The sequence below is a fragment of the Cygnus olor genome, chromosome 2, assembly GCF_009769625.2.
Source record: "Cygnus olor isolate bCygOlo1 chromosome 2, bCygOlo1.pri.v2, whole genome shotgun sequence".
Classification (NCBI taxonomy): Eukaryota; Metazoa; Chordata; class Aves; order Anseriformes; family Anatidae; genus Cygnus; species Cygnus olor.
In genome coordinates, this window is record NC_049170.1 from 83,108,905 (window position 1) to 83,127,057 (window position 18,153).

The following is an 18,153-nucleotide window of genomic DNA, read 5'->3' on the forward strand; positions in this document are numbered from 1 at the left end:
GTCTAAGAGGTTTCTGGAGAGTGTGGAAGATAGCTTCCTGATGCAGCTGGTTAGAGAGCCTACCAGGGGAGGTGCCCCGCTAGACCTTCTGTTCACAAACAGTGACGGACTGGTGGGAGATGTGGTGGTCGGGAGGTGTCTTGGGCAGAGTGACCACGAAATGGTTCAGTTCTCTATTCTCGGTGAAGTCAGGAAGGGGACCAGTAAAACCGCTGTCTTGGACTTCCGGAGGGCTGACTTCGAGCTGTTCAGGACACTGGTTGGCAGAGTCCCTTGGGAGGAGGTTCTGAAGGGCAGAGGAGTCCAGGAAGGCTGGGCACTCTTCAAGAAGGAAATCTTAATGGCTCAGGAGCGGTCTGTCCCCACATGCCCAAAGACGAGCCGGCACGGAACTAGACCGGCCTGGCTGAACAGAGAGTTGTGGCTCGAGCTTAGGAGAAAAAGGAGGGTTTATAATCTTTGGAAAAGAGGGCGGGCTACTCAAGAGGACTATAAGGATGTTGTGAGGCTGTGCAGGGATAAAATTAGAAAGGCCAAAGCTCATCTGGAGCTCAATCTGGCTACTGCCGTTAAAGATAACAAAAAAAGTTTTTACAAATACATCAACACAAAAAGGAGGACTAAGGAGAATCTCCATCCTTTACTGGATGCGGGGGGAAACTTAGTTACAAAAGATGAGGAAAAGGCTGAGGTACTCAATGCCTTCTTTGCCTCAGTCTTTAGCGGCAAGACCAGTTGTTCTCTGGATATCCGGTACCCTGAGCTGGTGGAAGGGGATGGGGAGCAGGATGTGGCCCTCGCTATCCACGAGGAAATGGTTGGCGACCTGCTACAGCACTTGGATGTATGCAAGTTGATGGGGCCAGATGGGAACCACCAGAGGGTACTGAGCGAACTGGCGGAGGAGCTGGCCAAGCCGCTTTCCATCATTTATTGGCAGTCCTGGCTATCAGGAGAGGTCCCAGTCGACTGGTGGCTAGCAAATGTGACGCCCATCTACAAGAAGGGCCGGAGGGTAGACCCGGGGAACTATAGGCCTGTTAGTTTGACCTCAGTGCCAGGGAAGCTCATGGAGCAGATTATCTTGAGTGTCATCACGCGGCACTTGAAGGGCAACCGGGCGATCAGGCCCAGTCAGCATGGGTTTATGAAAGGTAGGTCCTGCTTGACGAACCTGATCTCCTTCTATGACCAAGTGACGCGCCTGGTGGATGAGGGGAAGGCTGTGGATGTGATCTACCTTGACTTCAGTAAGGCTTTTGACACCATTTCCCACAATATTCTCCTCAAGAAACTGGCTGCTCGTGGCTTGGACTGGCGTACGCTTCGTTGGGTTAAAAACTGGCTGGATGGCCGGGCCCAAAGAGTTGTGGTGAATGGAGTCAAATCCAGTTGGAGGCCGGTTACTAGTGGTGTCCCCCAGGGCTCAGTGCTGGGGCCGGTCCTCTTTAATATCTTTATCGATGACCTGGATGAGGGGATCGAGTGCACCCTCAGTAAGTTTGCAGATGACACCAAGTTAGGTGCATGTGTCGATCTGCTCGAGGGAAGGAAGGCTCTGCAGGAGGATCTGGATAGGCTGGACTGATGGGCTGAGGTCAACTGTATGAAGTTCAACAAGGCCAAGTGCCGGGTCCTGCACCTGGGGCACAACAACCCCAAGCAGAGCTACAGGCTGGGAGATGAGTGGTTGGAAAGCTGCCTGGCCGAGAAGGACCTGGGAATACTGGTTGATAGGCAGCTGAATATGAGCCAGCAGTGTGCTCAGGTGGCCAAGAAGGCCAACAGCATCCTGGCTTGTATAAGAAGCAGTGTGGCCAGCAGGTCTAGGGAGGTGATTGTCCCGCTGTACTCGGCTCTGGTGAGGCCGCACCTTGAGTACTGTGTTCGGTTTTGGGCCCCTCGCTACAAGAAGGACATGGAGGTGCTCGAGAGAGTCCAGAGAAGGGCGATGAGGCTGGTGTGGGGTCTGGAGAACAAGTCTTAAGAGGAGCAGCTGAGGGAGCTGGGGTTGTTTAGTCTGGAGAAGAGGAGGCTCAGGGGAGACCTCATCGCTCTCTATAGGTACCTTAAAGGAGGCTGTAGAGAGGTGGGGGTTGGTCTATTCTCCCATGTGCCTGGTGGCAGGAAGAGGGAGAATGGGCTAAAGTTGCGCCAGGGGAGGTTTAGGTTGGATATTAGGAAGAAGTTCTTTACTGAAAGGGTTGTTAGGCATTGGAATGGACTGCCCAGGGAAGTGGTTGAGTCGCCATCCCTGGAGGTCTTTAAAAGACGTTTAGATGTAGTCCTTAGTGATATGGTTTAGTGGAGGTCTTGTTAGTGTTAGGACAGAGGTTGGACTAGATGATCTTGGAGGTCTCTTCCAACCTGGACGATTCTGTGATTCTGTGAAAAATTAAGCTGTTAGGAACCTGTGGTAGTATTCACTATACAGTGTTCTTTTGGCTCCTGGGAGCTAAATGAAAAAACCAGAAGTTTTTCATAGGTTTCAATTTCTCATTGTTGAATCTGACATGTTCGATCTGTCTCTTTGGTCTTGTTGATCTCCTAGCCCTCCATGTTCTCACTCAAAATCTTGTGGGTGCCTTTGCTGCCTTCACAAACCTGTCCCTTTTAGTTCCCCAGTATATTCAGTCAGTGTTCTCTGTTCCCTGACCTGGACCGTCAAAGGGCTGATATTCTTTTTTGACACGGGCCAATGCTATTGCTTCACATGCCTGTATTTAGGTTGAAATTTCCAGTGTAGTCTTTTTCATTCATGAACTGCATTCCTTTATCCTGAAATCAATGAAACCATATTTTTCTCTCATTTGAGGGTGAATAACACCTTGAACCCTGTTAGATTTTTCCCATGTAGGAAACACAGAAACATTGTCTCTGGTGGTTTTAACACTGCCGTAGTTGGATTACAATTTTCAAGAAAAACATAACTATCAGCTGCCAGATTTTCTCTTTGTCGCGCTCTCTCTTTGTCGCGCTCTCTCTTTGTCGCGCTCTCTCTTTGTCGCGCGCTCTCGTGCTCTCCGCTCTCTCTCTCTCTGTGTCTCTCTCTGTGTCTCTCTCTGTGTCTCTTTCTTTCAACTGAGGATTTATTTGATTCTAATATTATATGGTAAATTTCTACCTTGATTGCTGCTACTGGAAACACTTTTTTTTTTTTTGTTTTCCTATAGAATTCAGAAAGAAAGCCCACAGCTTGCAAAATTTTGTGTCCCTATCTGATCTTTCTACTATGTCAGTTTGTACTGCAGACATGGATGCCTATTTAGACTCTATGTAAAATAATAAAAAATTATTAATACCTTTAATTTAAACACGGAAAAAATGCTTTTGGACTGCATTAAATTCTTCCTGTCCACTTGAGTAATCTATGGCCCAGGGTACATTCTTACCTGGAATTAAAATTCTTTTCCCTATTTTCAAAATCTTTTGTTCAAAGTTGTAAAGTAAATGTTAAAAATTTTGAGCTATATATATTAAGTATTAGTATATTAGTATAAAGTGCTAATTGGATTGACCAGCAAGGCCAAAGAGTCTTATGGCACCATACTAAGGAGTGGGCCTCTCAGTAAGCACCAGGAAGCCAGTGATGGATTTAAATCCTGCTAGTTGGTACTAACTTTCTTGAATGGGGGACAGCCTAAGACTGGTTAGGTGTAACTTAGCAAGTAAGAGTTGACAGTGCTTTTTGTGTATGGATAAAATGGAGGATTAATAGATCATTGTCAGGCAAGCATAAAATATTTGCATAAGATATCAGAAATGCTGCATTTGTGGTAAGTCAGGATGTTCATATAGAACAGTACGGTAACTCAAATGAAAAGGGAAGGCAGCTAGCCACAAAATGCAAATTGTTATATTAACTTGGTATGGCCAAATATAAGCATGGGTTGTACAGGACGGTGGTGGAGTTACCATTCCTGGTGGTGTTTAAGAAAAGGTTGGACGTGGTGCTTAGGGACATGGTTTAGTGGGTGATATTGATGGTAGGGGGGTGGTTGGACCAGATGATCTTGGAGGACTTTTCCAACCTTAATGATTCTATGATTCTATGAAGTAAATTACATGGACTGGCCCATAACAACAGCAAGAGGAGTTGACACACACACATAGTGTTTCATTGTAGTTGTGGTCATGTAAATGACTGTTCTTGGAAACTGTCTGCTTCCATCCTCCTGGCAAGTTACTGAATTTGTCACCCACCTACTTGTCTCTAATGTGGTGGTCCGTCTGTGTTTAACTTTCGTGCTGACCTTGGAATTTGAACTAAAAAACATCTGTTTTCACCACTTGGCTGTGTGTTCCTTAAAAGCACACTTACAAAGACCAGATATTTCAGAAGACCTTGACTTTCCACTCTTTCTTATCTTTCTTGGAGAGAGTACAAAGGTCTTGGCATCTACTCTTGAGGCTCTATTCTGGTGTAGTAAGGGCTGGGAGAAAAATTAAGTCATTTGTTAAGTGGCTTATGTTAATTTACTGATAGGAAATGAAGCAGCCTGTGGACCAACTGTAGCTATATGCCTCTGAAGAGGCCTTGTTCTTAAATTCACCTTTCTGGACTTCCCCTACCCTTTTCTGGACAGCAAAAGTGATTTTGTATTACTTAGTGTTTTTATTTTCATTTAAATATGGAGTTGATGTGTTTTATGGACTCATCAAGTAAGCAAAACTAGGAAAGTTACTGGAAATGATGGTAATCATAATTTGATTTCTAGGGGCCTAAAGGAATAACGGATTACCTTATGTTGCTGTTAAACAGTTAGTACACCATGGACACCATGGTATACCTAACTATTTACAAGCGTATGTAAAGAGAAAGAAGGTGCGCACATACAAAGCTTTATGATAGCCATTAAAGGTTATGAGATTTCACACATTATGTGTGTCCTTCTTCAGTAATTCCCTTTAGATTTGACTTGATTGCTTCAATTCTTGTTGCACAGTATAAGATCCGGGAAACAAACTGTTTATTTTATTTTGTAATATGGACAATATAGAAAATATAAAAGAAATTATATACCTAGAGATTACATTAGATTTAAAAGGTCTGATTAAATGAAAACGGCAGAAGAAAATTCTCTTATTTAGGAATTGCCAAAACACAAGTACTAACTAAGAAATTGCAGTTGATTTCAACCCCAAATTTTCATATTGATGACAAAATGACAGAACAAAGATTGTGTGGGCCTCATTCAATTTCAGCCCACATTTTTAGTAATGATATACACTAATTTTTCTTTCTTTTTCCAGCAATGAGTTTTTATACAATATTTATTCTGATTTTGGAGTGAGTCAACTGGTTAGCTGTTGGCCTCAAATACCCTTTCACTAACCAGCTATCTAAGAGTGAAAAAATGTGGAACCTCATCATTGGGGGTGCTTAAATGTTTATTTTCCTGAAATATGCATATACACTCCAGCTGATTTTCTAGAATAGCTGAGGATATTTGTTGCTTAATTTTATGTGTGCATGTATGGGTATGAACAAACATGAACATATAAAATTGTATGTTAGTAAATATTATGGCTGTTTGTGTTTTACATAAGATGATAAAAATAAACTGTGGTAATTAAACATCAGATTTGTACATCTAGATTCCCAAATGCAAATATACTGAAGATCACTTGTTAGTCACTTACCTAGTCAGTATGTTTGAATTTCGGTTATAGCTTTCGTTTCTTTTGCTTTGTTTTTAATGAAATAAGTATGATGCCCTCGATTGAGGGAGTTGACACAAGAGCCTCAGCTGCCCTGTTTTGTTAATATGGATACAGTTAAACATTAGGTTAGTACTTCAAAATGTTTTCGTATGCATGCTTTTAGTCTGCGTTAGAGAAAATATACCATCTCCCCTGCATTATGGTTTTTACTACTGCAGTGAAGCAGTCCTTTTTCAATTATGTGTAAATATTTGACTGCACTTTTATATTGAATTTAAAATTGGAGGATAAATAACAGCTGATACTTCTCCTCTTAAGTATAATAGGCCTAGATGCTTTCCTTAACATCATACATATTCAAAGCACATTTATTTTCGTTATATGTGTGAAACACACATATAGGATTTAGATATAATTTATTTTTATCTTTTAGGTAATTTGAATTTGTACTACCTGTTAAGGAAAGAGAGCAGAAATTGAAAGTACATGAATTTACCTTAGATGTTTGAAGCAGAATACACTTTATGCAGATTTCAAAAAAAGAATATCTGTGAAGCTGTATGTGTTACGTTGACAAGGATCATATAGAATCATAGAATATCCCGAGTTGGAAGGGACCCATAAGGATCATCAAGTCCAACTCCTGGCACCACACAGGTCTGCCCAAAAGTTTAGACCATGTGACTAAGTGCACAGTCCAATCTCTTCTTAAATTCAGATAGGCTTGGTGCAGTGACTACTTCCCTGGGGAGCCTGTTCTAGTGTGCAACCACCCTTTCGGTGAGGAACCTCTTCCTGATGTCTAGCCTAAACTTCCCGTGCCTCAGCTTGACACCGTTCCCAAGGGTCCTGTCACTGGTGATAACGGAGAATAGGTCACCTGCCTCTCCACTCCCCCTCGCGAGGAAGTTGTAGACTGCGATGAGGTCCCCCCTCAGCCTCCTCTTCTCCAGGCTGAACAGGCCAAGTGACCTTAGCCGCTCCTCATGTGTCTTCCCCTCTAGGCCTTTCACCATCTTCATTGCCCTCCTCTGGACCCTATTTAAAAAAAAAAATCGGACAGAGGCTAGGTAACCATGATGTCACGTGGAAAGAGTACAGAGGAGAAAACACGGGTGGGCTATGAGGCACTAGAAAGACTACTACAATGGTTCTCATCCTTTGTTTCCTTTTAGGGATCTTATGTAAGTATCTGTAGTACTCAAATGGTAGCAATCCACTATTTTGTTTCAACCTCACCTCCACTGAAAGGAAGGTTCAAGGATTTATGGATGGAAAGGAGTAAGTTTTATTCCGTGACCAAGGTGTCTTGGAATTCTAATTTACCATTATGAAATATAACACATTACTTAGAAAGTAATCACTATGCTAATTAAGTGCTATGTTACTCATTAGAAAAACTGACTAAATGATTCTATGGCATGTTTTGTGAGACAGCAGACGACTTCTTTTAAAATAAAGTTTATAAAGACTGTTCTTGACAATATCTTGTTCTAAAATTATCTGTTCCATGTCTAAATGTCAGGAATGTTGAGGTTTTTGTTGCAAGTTAGCACATGGGCTGCTGTTTTCTAGGGTTTTCCATAAAGAAGTAATAAGTATCAAACAGTTCTTATGCCATTGTATTGGGTGTCTGTGGGCACTGACAGTCATGGACCTCTGGGAAGGTGTATTTAAGAAAGGGCAAAATGCTTCCTGACAGTGAAGAATGAGGCAAAAAGTGTGAGAAACAGCCCTGCAAGCACCGAGGCATGAGAGGAGGTGGAGAAGGTGTCAGGGAAGAGATTCCTCTGTGGCCCATGGAGAGGAACATGGTGGAGTAGATATCCACTCTGCAGCCCACGGAGGACCAAGGAATAGATCAGGTTTATCCTGAACAACTTCAGCCCATTGAAAGACCCATTCTGGAACAGAGAAAAAGTGTGAGGAGGAAGGAGCAGCAGAGAGGAAGTGTTATTGACTGACCCCAAGCCCCCATGCCCCCATCCACCCTGTACTGCTTGGGCTGGGGGAGGAGTGGGAAATAAAAGAATGAAGCTGAGCCTAGGAAAAAGATTGTGTGGGAAGGGTGTTTTATTTTTTGTCTTTGTTTCACACTGTCCAAATCTATTTAAAATAACAATAAATGAGATGATTTTTTTTTCCCAGATTTTCTGTTTTGCCTGTGATGGTAACGGATAAGTGATCTCCCCATCTTTACCTTGACCCAGAAGCTTTTTCATCTTATTTTCACCCCCTGTACTGCTGAGGGTGGGAAGTGAGGAAGCAACTGGTTAGGATTCTGGCAGCCAGCAAAGATCAAGCCATCATAGCGATATATGAATTATATACAGTCCTAGGAATGATCATGTAGTTGAAATCAGAGTCACAAGATTTGCTGGATCATGCTGTAGTAACAAATTGAATTTTCTTCTTACAATTTTCATGGAATGATTGATGATTTCATTAGAACTGACAGAAGTGTTCTAGGCAAATGATTACTAAAGTTGTTTAACGTTATCTAGGGACTTATGCTAAAAGGCTATCTTTGTCATCTGTCCATTATTTATTTATTTATTTATTTACTAAGAGTGGTGTTTAAATTTCAGGAAGCTATATATGCTTTATACTTCAGAAAATGTAAGCATTAGTGAGGGCAGCTTAACCTCTCTGAGGTTGAAGATGAATTTACCTTTTTTTTTTTTATTGAACATTTTCACATGTATGGCCTAACACGTTTTTGCTAGGAATACTGAATGATGTTAAGATGAAACCACTGGTTCTTCTTTATCAAATCAAAGAACCACATGCTTTGTAAGTAATATTGTCTAGGTTTTAAAAAAGAGGTTCAGACATTCGAACTGTATTGTATATTTTGTGGTTTTAAAATCAGGCTTTTTCTGCATATGTTCTATATATTTAGCCCAGCTCCCAGATATTTGATACTTTGTGAGCTGCAGTTTCAGGCACGTGTCAAATCCCAATTGACTATCACTTTATGGGAAGCAGTGCTTTGGAGGCAATAAGGAAACAGGCAGGCAGGCAGTTGATCCTGTTACTATCTACTGCTTCTGAGTAACACACTTGACATTGTTACTTCATTTTTCCGGTTTAGCAAAAGTGGATGGTAGAGGTCTATACTAATTGTTAACTACTAGAAAAAAAACTAGCTAAATACTTCTGCGTGTGAACATCAATATTCTAGTTAGAATGGTACTCAATGAAAGCGATCTTTTTCATCAGTGTGTGTTATGTCTGGCTGGGTTTTCATGAGGCTGCAACAGAAGTGCTTCTTACCTCAAAAAGTAAATCCTTACTAATTTTTTTCATTGGTTCTCAACTTTTTATATCCACGAGAATTTTTGTGTCTATCTCAGCTTCTATTTTTCAGTCTTTATAACTGTGAAGACTTTAGATCATATAATGAATGCCTTATTTTGTTAAACTGTGCAGTTACTAACTGAAGGATTTTTTTAAATTTATTTTTATTTTTATTTTATAAGACTGTTTGTGCTGCCAAAGAATCATTCTGAAGATGTTAATACACCTCCCAGTGAGTTTTGATGTTTACCTTCCATCAATTTGGTAAGGTGTTTCTGAAGGTAGAATAGATAAAATAATTTTTGTCACATCGTGCTAGATAATGGAACAGCAGCTAAAATGGTTTTGAACTTCTTATTGATATTTGTTAATAAATGTTGCCATTTGGAACATATGCATTTTATATATTAACTCACTGCATATGCTTTGTCATATTGAAGATGGGAAATAATGTGAAAGACTCTGCATAAAGCTTAATGGAAAGGTTAGATAAACTTTTTTTCTTTTTTTTTCTTCCCTTATTGAATGACTCACAAAGTAAAAAACCCAACGTTTTAGAACTTTGTTGGGGCTTATAATGTTTTTAATGTATTCACGTTAAAAATAAAATAACATATATACATATATATACATATGTGTGTTTTGTATATGTTGCAGGTAGGAATTATCTGCACTGAATGGTACAATCACAGAATATATGAGGTTGGAAGGGACCTCTAGAGATAGTCTAGTCCAACCAACCTGCTCAGAGCAGAGCCGATTAAATCAGGCTGCTCAGCACCATGTCCAGTTGGGTTTTGAATATCTCCATGGAGGGAGACTTCACGACCTCTCTGGACAACTGCTCAAGTGTTTGAACACCCTCACAGTAAAAAATTCAGTTGTGAATTTCAAGTACTTTTCTCTTTGTGCTTGTTGCCTTTTGTCCTGTCACTGCACACCACTGAGAAGAGCCTGGCTTCATCTCCTTCACATATGATCTTCAGATATTCATACACACTGATAAGATCCTTGCTGAGCCTTCTCTCTTCCAGGCTAAACAGTCCCAGCTCTTTCATCTTCTTCACCTGTGTCAGATACTCAAGCCCCTTAATCATCCTTGGGTTTTTACTGGAGTTATTCTAGCATGTCCATACCTGTCTCGTACTGAAGAGCACGTAACTAGACACAGTACTTCAGGTGTGGCCTCATCAGTGCCACACAGAGGGACAGAATCATCTCCTTCCACCTCCTAATGCAGCCCAGGATGCCCTTGGCACTCTTTGCCACATGGGTGCCTTGTTGGCTTATGTCCAGCTTGTTGTTTGCCAGGACCCCAGGTCCTCTCTGCAAAGCACCTTTCCAGCCAGTTGGCCACAGTCCTGTAATGGTGTATGAGGTTATTCCCACCTAGCTGCAGAGCACTGTATTTCCTTTGCAAAGCAAATTGTTCAAGCAATTCTTGTTGACTTATTTCTCCAGCCTGTTGAGTTCCCCTGAATGGTTGCAAAACCACCTGGTTTATTGGCAGCTCCTCCCAGTTTTGTGTCATCTGCAGATTTGCTGAGGGTGCACTCTCTCCCATCATCCAGATTGTTAATAAAGAAGCAAAACAGTATTGGTCCCATCATTGATCCCTGGGGTACATTCCTAGTGACTAGCTTCCAGGTGGACTTTGTGTTACTGATCATAACACTCTGGGCCTGGCAGCTCAGTCAGTTTTCATTTCATCTCACCAGTCTCTTCTCTCGTTTGTACTTCAGTTTTTCAGTGAAGACATTATGGGAGACCACTGAATACCTTGCTGAAGCTGAGATAACATCCACTGCTCTCCCCTCATCCAACAAATCATTTGTTACATCGCAGAAGATTATGGGGTTGGATAAGCATTCCCTTCTGCTCTATTACTAATCAATTGTGTCTGCTTGTACAACTTCTTTCTTGTTTGTCTACCTCTCTCTCTTTCTCTCTTTTTTTTTTTTTTTTTTCCGATGGACTTAGAAAGGGTCTTGTAACTATCCATTACACTTGCATTGTCTTCTTGATTCTATTTTAAAATGAATCCTACAGTTTTGGTTAAAAGAAGCCTTAAACATACAAGGGTTAAGATAATTTTGCTTTCTTAAAGCTAATGGAAGTTGATGAAACAATGTAAACACAGCTACACAGAGTCTTAAATACCATATAATAAACATATGGATTAACAGATATAATGGAATTAAATGAACTTAATTAAGTGAATTTAACAGCATTAGTACTCTCTTGATAAAAGAAGGGGTGGAGACTGAGATGCTCTAAAATGAAATATGGAGGTTGTGAGGCAGGCACTTTACTTTGGTTACAATGTATGAATTCTTTAAAAGAAGATAAAATACTAACATTGGAAAATGACTGAGAAGCAAGATAGGAGATAATACTGGTTTCCTTGGATTAGGACTGCCCAAATTTTGACTTTACCTATCTTGTGTTCTTTTTTTTCTTTTTTTTTTTTCTTTTAAGTAAGGGATCATTTGTGGCATTTGATAGTCTCTTTACTATGTTCAAATGCTTTAAATTGATAGAGAATTAGGAGAACTGGTCTTTTGTGATTGGACAAAATGTTACTTTTTATTTTTATTTAGGTGGCTTTGGAGTCATGAGGTAATCTCTGAGGTGAACTGAAACATTATGGATGGAAAAAAAAATCTGTCTAGTGGGATATTAAAGACATGTCAACTACCTTAGTACCCTTGGCAGAGGTTGTCTAGTATGTTTCTAAAGTTCTGGTATTTAGAGACACTGCTGTCTAATACACAGGTACTTATTTGAGTACTCCATATTCTTCACAGTTATTAGTGTGTATACATATGTTTATATACAACCCCCAATTAACTAATATCTAATTATATATAATTTTGAATCTCCCATGTCTTGTCAAGTATTGACAGTAATATTTCCTTTATATTATGTTTTGTCTTTTTCTAATAATTAACAAATTTTGAATCCTTTCCTGTATGCCCATATCTTCCATGTGATTCACAGAACTGGGCATGGTACTCTAGCTGAGAGCTTACCAGTTGTAAGCAGTGTGGAAGATTGTATGTGAGTAGAAGGCATTCACTGTTTATCTGTAACTTTCTCTTAATGAAGAGATGGTGTAACCTCATGTGTAAGTGCTGAAAACATTAGTTTATGAGAAAACCATCTTTATTATTGATCTTGTAAATAGAAATCTGTTAACAAATTAGTCAGACATTTCTGAGTTAAAAAAGGAAAAAAAAATAGTTTAAAAGTTCTTGTTCTATGTGTTTTGAGCATTTTTTGTAATTAGGAAAAATGGCTTGTAAAAATAAAGAAAAGTAAAAATGACAAAAAGAAACTAATGTACAATAAAAGAAATTCTGGTGAGTAATAAGGATGTCTTGTCCTGGCTCATCTGACCAATCCATACTCTAAAAGAGTAGGCATGTGAATTTTGCTAGCTTGAGGAATCATAGTGTTTTTTAGTGGAATAAAGGAATAAACACATTTATAAAACTATTTTTTTTCCCAAATGAATATGCAAGTCTTATGGATGGCAGTGAGTTATGAAAAGGATTAGTGCGACTAGAGGACATTTTTCTGAAATAAAAACCATAGGCCTGTGCAGGTACAGCTTGCAGTTGCTGTGAAGAAGTATTTGTGGAATGGCAATAATTCTTGTGAACTTGTGAACTGTCAATTAGGTGTATTTCAGCTGAGAAGTGTACTTGAGAGGCGTTACTGCAGGAAATTGTTCGAATGTAGTTGAATGGGAGGTGTTACAAAGATATACTTATATATCAAGTTGTGGGAGAGCAGTGAAGAACAATACTGTGGAAGGAATGGACATTGGCATGGTGACATCTAGGAAATAACAGTCTTATTTCTTCTGCAAAACTGAGACTAAGTCCCTTTTTCTAAAGTCTCTTACAATAGAATATTTTGTTTGTTGAAAGGTGTAGAGGAAACTCAAAGGAAATTATATAATTTTATGATAATTTTTTCCCCTCTTTTTTTTTTCTTTTTTTTGTGAGAGTTCTGGGAGAGAAGAGTAAGGTTGAGTTGTGGAGGAGGAGTACTATTTCAGTCAACTGGGGAGAAAAATGTCCAAAATTACGTGTTCAATTTGAGTACCTGGTGCAGAGTAGCTCTCCATGTCCTTCTCCATTTGAAAATATGAAACAAAAGTACTTATTTGCATAGTGTCTTTTTATTTCTTGATTGTTAGAAAATTTAGTAGACTAATGCTGATGAGTCATGTAAATGGTGCCAATTATATTAAATATGTGTGCTAGCATCACTAACACAATTGATTGCGTTATTATGGTCTAAATCTGTAAACATTGTTATCATCACAGCTGAATTTTTAATGGTAATTTCTGTTATCTTTCTGATTTCCCAGTGTAATTAGGAGTCTCTGAGAAGGTAACAGAAATCTAAATCTAAGTGTCTAACTAACAACTGTCAGACTAACAATTGACATAATGTGTTTTGTGCTTGACTAAAATTACTTTAATAGAATATATATAATTTGATGTGTTGCTGTTCTGTAGAATACACTGCAGCATGTAACTCTTTGCTAGAGACTGACTATTTGCACTAAAATCTGTGAAACTTTCTTATTTCCTGTCCGCTCTTTCACTTCGGTTTTAGTCATTTGCCTGTCCTTGAAAAGAGTACAAGTATTTGAAATGCCTTTTCCAACTCTGGACCATTTTCTGTCTCAGAACTTTTCCTCACAACTCTTACTTGAGTTTTATTTGTTACTCTTCATCCCTCCTTTCCTTTTTGTTTCTTACAGACTGTTCACAAGGGCATCTTGCAAGATTACTGCAAATTGATTGCCAAAGTTTTGCTCGCTGAAACTATATATTTAAACTCTAAGTAAGGATGATTAGAAAAATTAACTAATTTCTGGATTTTTTAAAGAATCTATCACGTTTTGACATGCAAAATTTTCCCCATTAACAAATGAAAATAAAAGATTAGACGATTAGAATACATACATTCTAGAAGATCAAATATACAAATGATTCTGAAATGCATTTTCCTGCTTTGCTAAGTGCCCAGAATCCATTCTGTAAAGTTTTCTGTTAGTGTTGGAAATTTTTCTGGTCAAAAGTGCTCTGGTTTCTTTCCTCTCTCATCAAGAAAAAAGAAATCTGAAATTCTTAAAATTACTCAAGCAAAAAAATGTAAAAAAAAAAAAAAAAAAAAAAAAAAAAAAAAGAGCTTCCACTGTAAGTTCCCTTGTTTCTTCATCTTACAAGTTCTCATTCTGGAACTCAGCATGTTGTTGTTCTGGTGCTATTTCTGTTATGTGTATTCTGACCTGGCTGGCCTTGTCATGTAGACAGTTAAACTCATTTTGCTCATACCTGAAAACTAAGAGATTTTGACTCTGTGGAAGGTTTAACACTTGATTGTCCTTTCCTTTATCTGCTCACAGGAGAGTGAATCTCCACTACTATTCTGTAATGAGAAAAATAGATTCTTCATTTTAATATTTTTATTATGCTTCATTTCCTCTTAGAAAAAGTGTATTATTTTTGAATTAATGTAGTTCTCTTGAACTGCAATCCTTTGTTCTGTTCTGTCTTTCTTTGCTTTTGGTTTCTGTTCTGAAAGCTGTCATTCTTATTTTGAAGTGTTCACCCCCAGATTTTGCACAAGTCTGCCAAGCAGCAAAATGTTAGCTCATCCATGAGCTGCCAGAGCGCTATACCAATGGGCTGCAGAGGAGTATGTGCACAATCAGAGTAATAGTTAATCTGTTTTGAAAAGAACTCATCATCTTAAGTTATCAGGGAGATCACTTTGTCTGATGGCGTAATCCTGAGTGTATTCAGTCTACACGACGGAGCCTAACAGAAAATGAAAACGGTCCAGGGCCTGCACAGTGAAATCAGTCAGAAATCACTGGAATAGTCCATGGAGCTGCATAAGCTAGCAAGTTTTGATTTCAAAGTCAGGAAGTTTAGTAAAAGTTGGACTTAAACTTTTTCTAATTATTGCTTATTAACATCACTGTTACAGAAGTGGTATCCTTCTAGGGAAGATCTTCTAGTTTAAAACAAAAATAGCTTTTTCAGCAGAAGAATGTATGTAATTGTATGAAAAAAATGTTATCTGGGAACTCTGGGAATTGCAGCAAGAGGTGTTTGCCTGGAAAAATGTTCCTTCCATACAGCCATATGTGTGAAACTGGGTTTTAAAAGAGATTTTTAGGGTGAAAAGAGAGAATTTAACTTATAATTAATGGTAGTAATAAATGATTTCTGATTCTAAGCTGAGCAATGGAGTTAGAATGAGTAAGTGCCTGTGTTAGCAAATGCTCTTCCTTGTAACTGAGCCATGAGTCATTAGAATTATGGTGTACTATAAAACTTAATTAGCATTAAAGTATTCTCTCAGGTGATATACATTTTAACAATCTTGTATTAATAGCCATGTCCCCAAGTCCATTACAGATTTCATGGTTTAGTTTTCTGTTCTCAGTGTTTAGAGCCTGTCTGGATTGTCCACACTTTGGCAATGAATGGCAAATTCAGCCTGCTTTTAGTAAGCTCCTGCATGAAATAGTTTCACATCCTTTTAATATCTAAGTTTTGGCTGTCTGGGTGAACAGATCATCAGGGATAGTCAGCATGGACTTATGAAGGGTAAATCACGCTTGACATAATTGCTTTCTACAATGAAATAAGGAAAGGGAAATAGAAAAACTGGGACATGCAAAATACCTTAATTATAGTTAGACCATCTGTCACAGCATTTTCTCTTCGAGGCTGAGAAACTATGAACTGGAAATATGGGTAGTTAAGTGGACTGAACATTGAGTGGATATTCATGTTTAAAATGTAGTAATCAATACATGAGCATCCATTTGATTGCTGGTAAGAAGCAGAGTGCTCCAGGAGTCAATACTGAGGCCCAAGTTATTTAGTATCTTCAACACTGCCCTGGTTCATGAGACAGACTGCACTCGTATCAAATCTCTGTATGACAGCAAATAAGAGGAAATAACTGACACATCAAAATTGCACTTTGAGAGGTTCATGTTGGGCATTAGGAAAGAACATTTGTGCTACTAGAGTAGTAGTGTTGTGGTGGAACAAGTAGTGGTATCTTGAACTCAGAGCTTTTCAAGACTGATAGACAAAGCCCCAGTTGACCTCAGTTCGGGATAGATCTACTTTGAGCAGGAGGCAGAACTAGAGACACTAGAGGTGCCTTCCAAAAAATATTTTCCTGGTTCTGTAAATTTTACTTCCGTTACTACTACCTCACCTGATAACAAAGATTTTTTTTTAAAGTTTTTTATTTTATGAATAGATAATTCTGTCTACAGTCTTGCTAGGAAAGGCTTTCATTGTTTAGTGTGCTGTTGAATCATTAAATGAGAGACAATTTCCTTTTTGTTGTCAGCTGGCCGTGGTTCTGATTCGAGATTGCTTAAATTAGTAATAGTTTTAAAGATGTTTCCCAACCAGAATTAATATTAAAGTCAATACATGGAACAAAGTTGTGCAGCTGAAATCAACTAAGTCTCCCTCTTTCCACCTTTGTCAAGTGGAAAGGTCACATTAAAACTAAATTAGTTACTAAGGACAGATCTTTGGCAGGAGTTGCTCATTATGTCATAAAAAAGTAAAATCAAACTTCTAAAAGATTTTGTTTGTTTTTAACTGAAGGCTTGATGCAGAGAATTAATTACGAAAGACTGAGATAAAATATTAATACACTCCATGTAAATACAGGTGTTTTTCTTTACATACCCAATTCAAAAAGAAATATATATATTCTGCAGACTATTTTAAGCAAGTTTCAGCCTTGAAGTAGAAAGATGAAGGAAAACTATATGATGGCAAATGTTACATTCTAGGGTAATGTGAAATTTCTTACATTGATCTCTGCTGCTGATGATTAGGTTACAGCACACCTATTGCCCATCTCTGTAACATAATGGTTTACTCTAATGAGGTAAGACTATAGCTGGAGTTCAACATTTTATTAAGATATTTTTTGTCAGAAAGAATGAGGCCTCTTCTTGTCCAAATAGCTGCTAAATTCTGTTGCCACTGTGCTGCCTATTTTTCTTATATGGCAATCTCTCAGTAAACCTACTTCTGGTCAGCCACAACTTCTTGAAGAACAGAGTGGCATCTTTTGAACTTGACATTCACCTAATTACTGTAAGGTGCAGAGCATGCATCTAAGTAGTACTGGTGGCCTAGTAGAACTTAGAAAGCCTGTGTGCTGGAAAATCAGCTGTTATGTCACCTTTACTCTTTATGTGAATCTTTACATTATTAGTATGAGTGAGCGACAGCATTAATCAGTTCAGACTTCCATCAAAACAATATTAATATGCGTTGAAGATAGTCAATGTAATGGCCACAGTTTAATGGCAATCAATCATAAACAGGTTTCAGAATATTTTTGAACCCTATTTCTGAGCCATATTCACCTTCTTTGTATGACCAGCTACTGGAAAGCAGAGGAAACTCTTTTAAACAGCCTAAAAGTCTCTCTTAATGTAACAATTGAAAAGTAATGAGTTTTAGAAGGTTCTACTCTTTTGTGTTTGTTGTCTCACACTATTTACTAATCTGGTGTCATTAAAAAACACTGTTATGAGACCTGTTATGATTTCTATGAATGTTATATTGGCTATGAATGAAACACTTTCTGGTAGCTTCCACAGTTCAGATAATGATGCTTATGACATCATCTTCAGTTCTGGGAAACATCCTTTTCTGTTCACGCTTGACAAACAGAAACAGTTCATTCCTATCTTAACCTCTGGAATGGATATGAGCAGAGTGCAGAAAAAAATAAGTGGTGATAGCAGAGTATCTCCAGTTAACAAGACATGAGACATGCCAGAATACATTATTGAGATCTAATTTCTACAAGGAATAACAGGTTACAATGAGGAATGGCATTTTGGACAGTATTATATATTGCCGTGGAGTAGACCTTGAGATATGATCAGATGATGACACATAAACAAAATGTAGATGTATACAGTAAGGTAGATGTCTCTTTCAAGTTTTTTCCAGTCACTAATAATACACAGAACCAGATGAACTGAATTATTATCATTTCCTATTTATCTTTTGAGATTTAATTATACTATCTCCTACTTTATCAATGTTTTTTCCTTTATCTGTTGCCTAACAAAGAGCAATCCCTACTGTTCATTTGCTA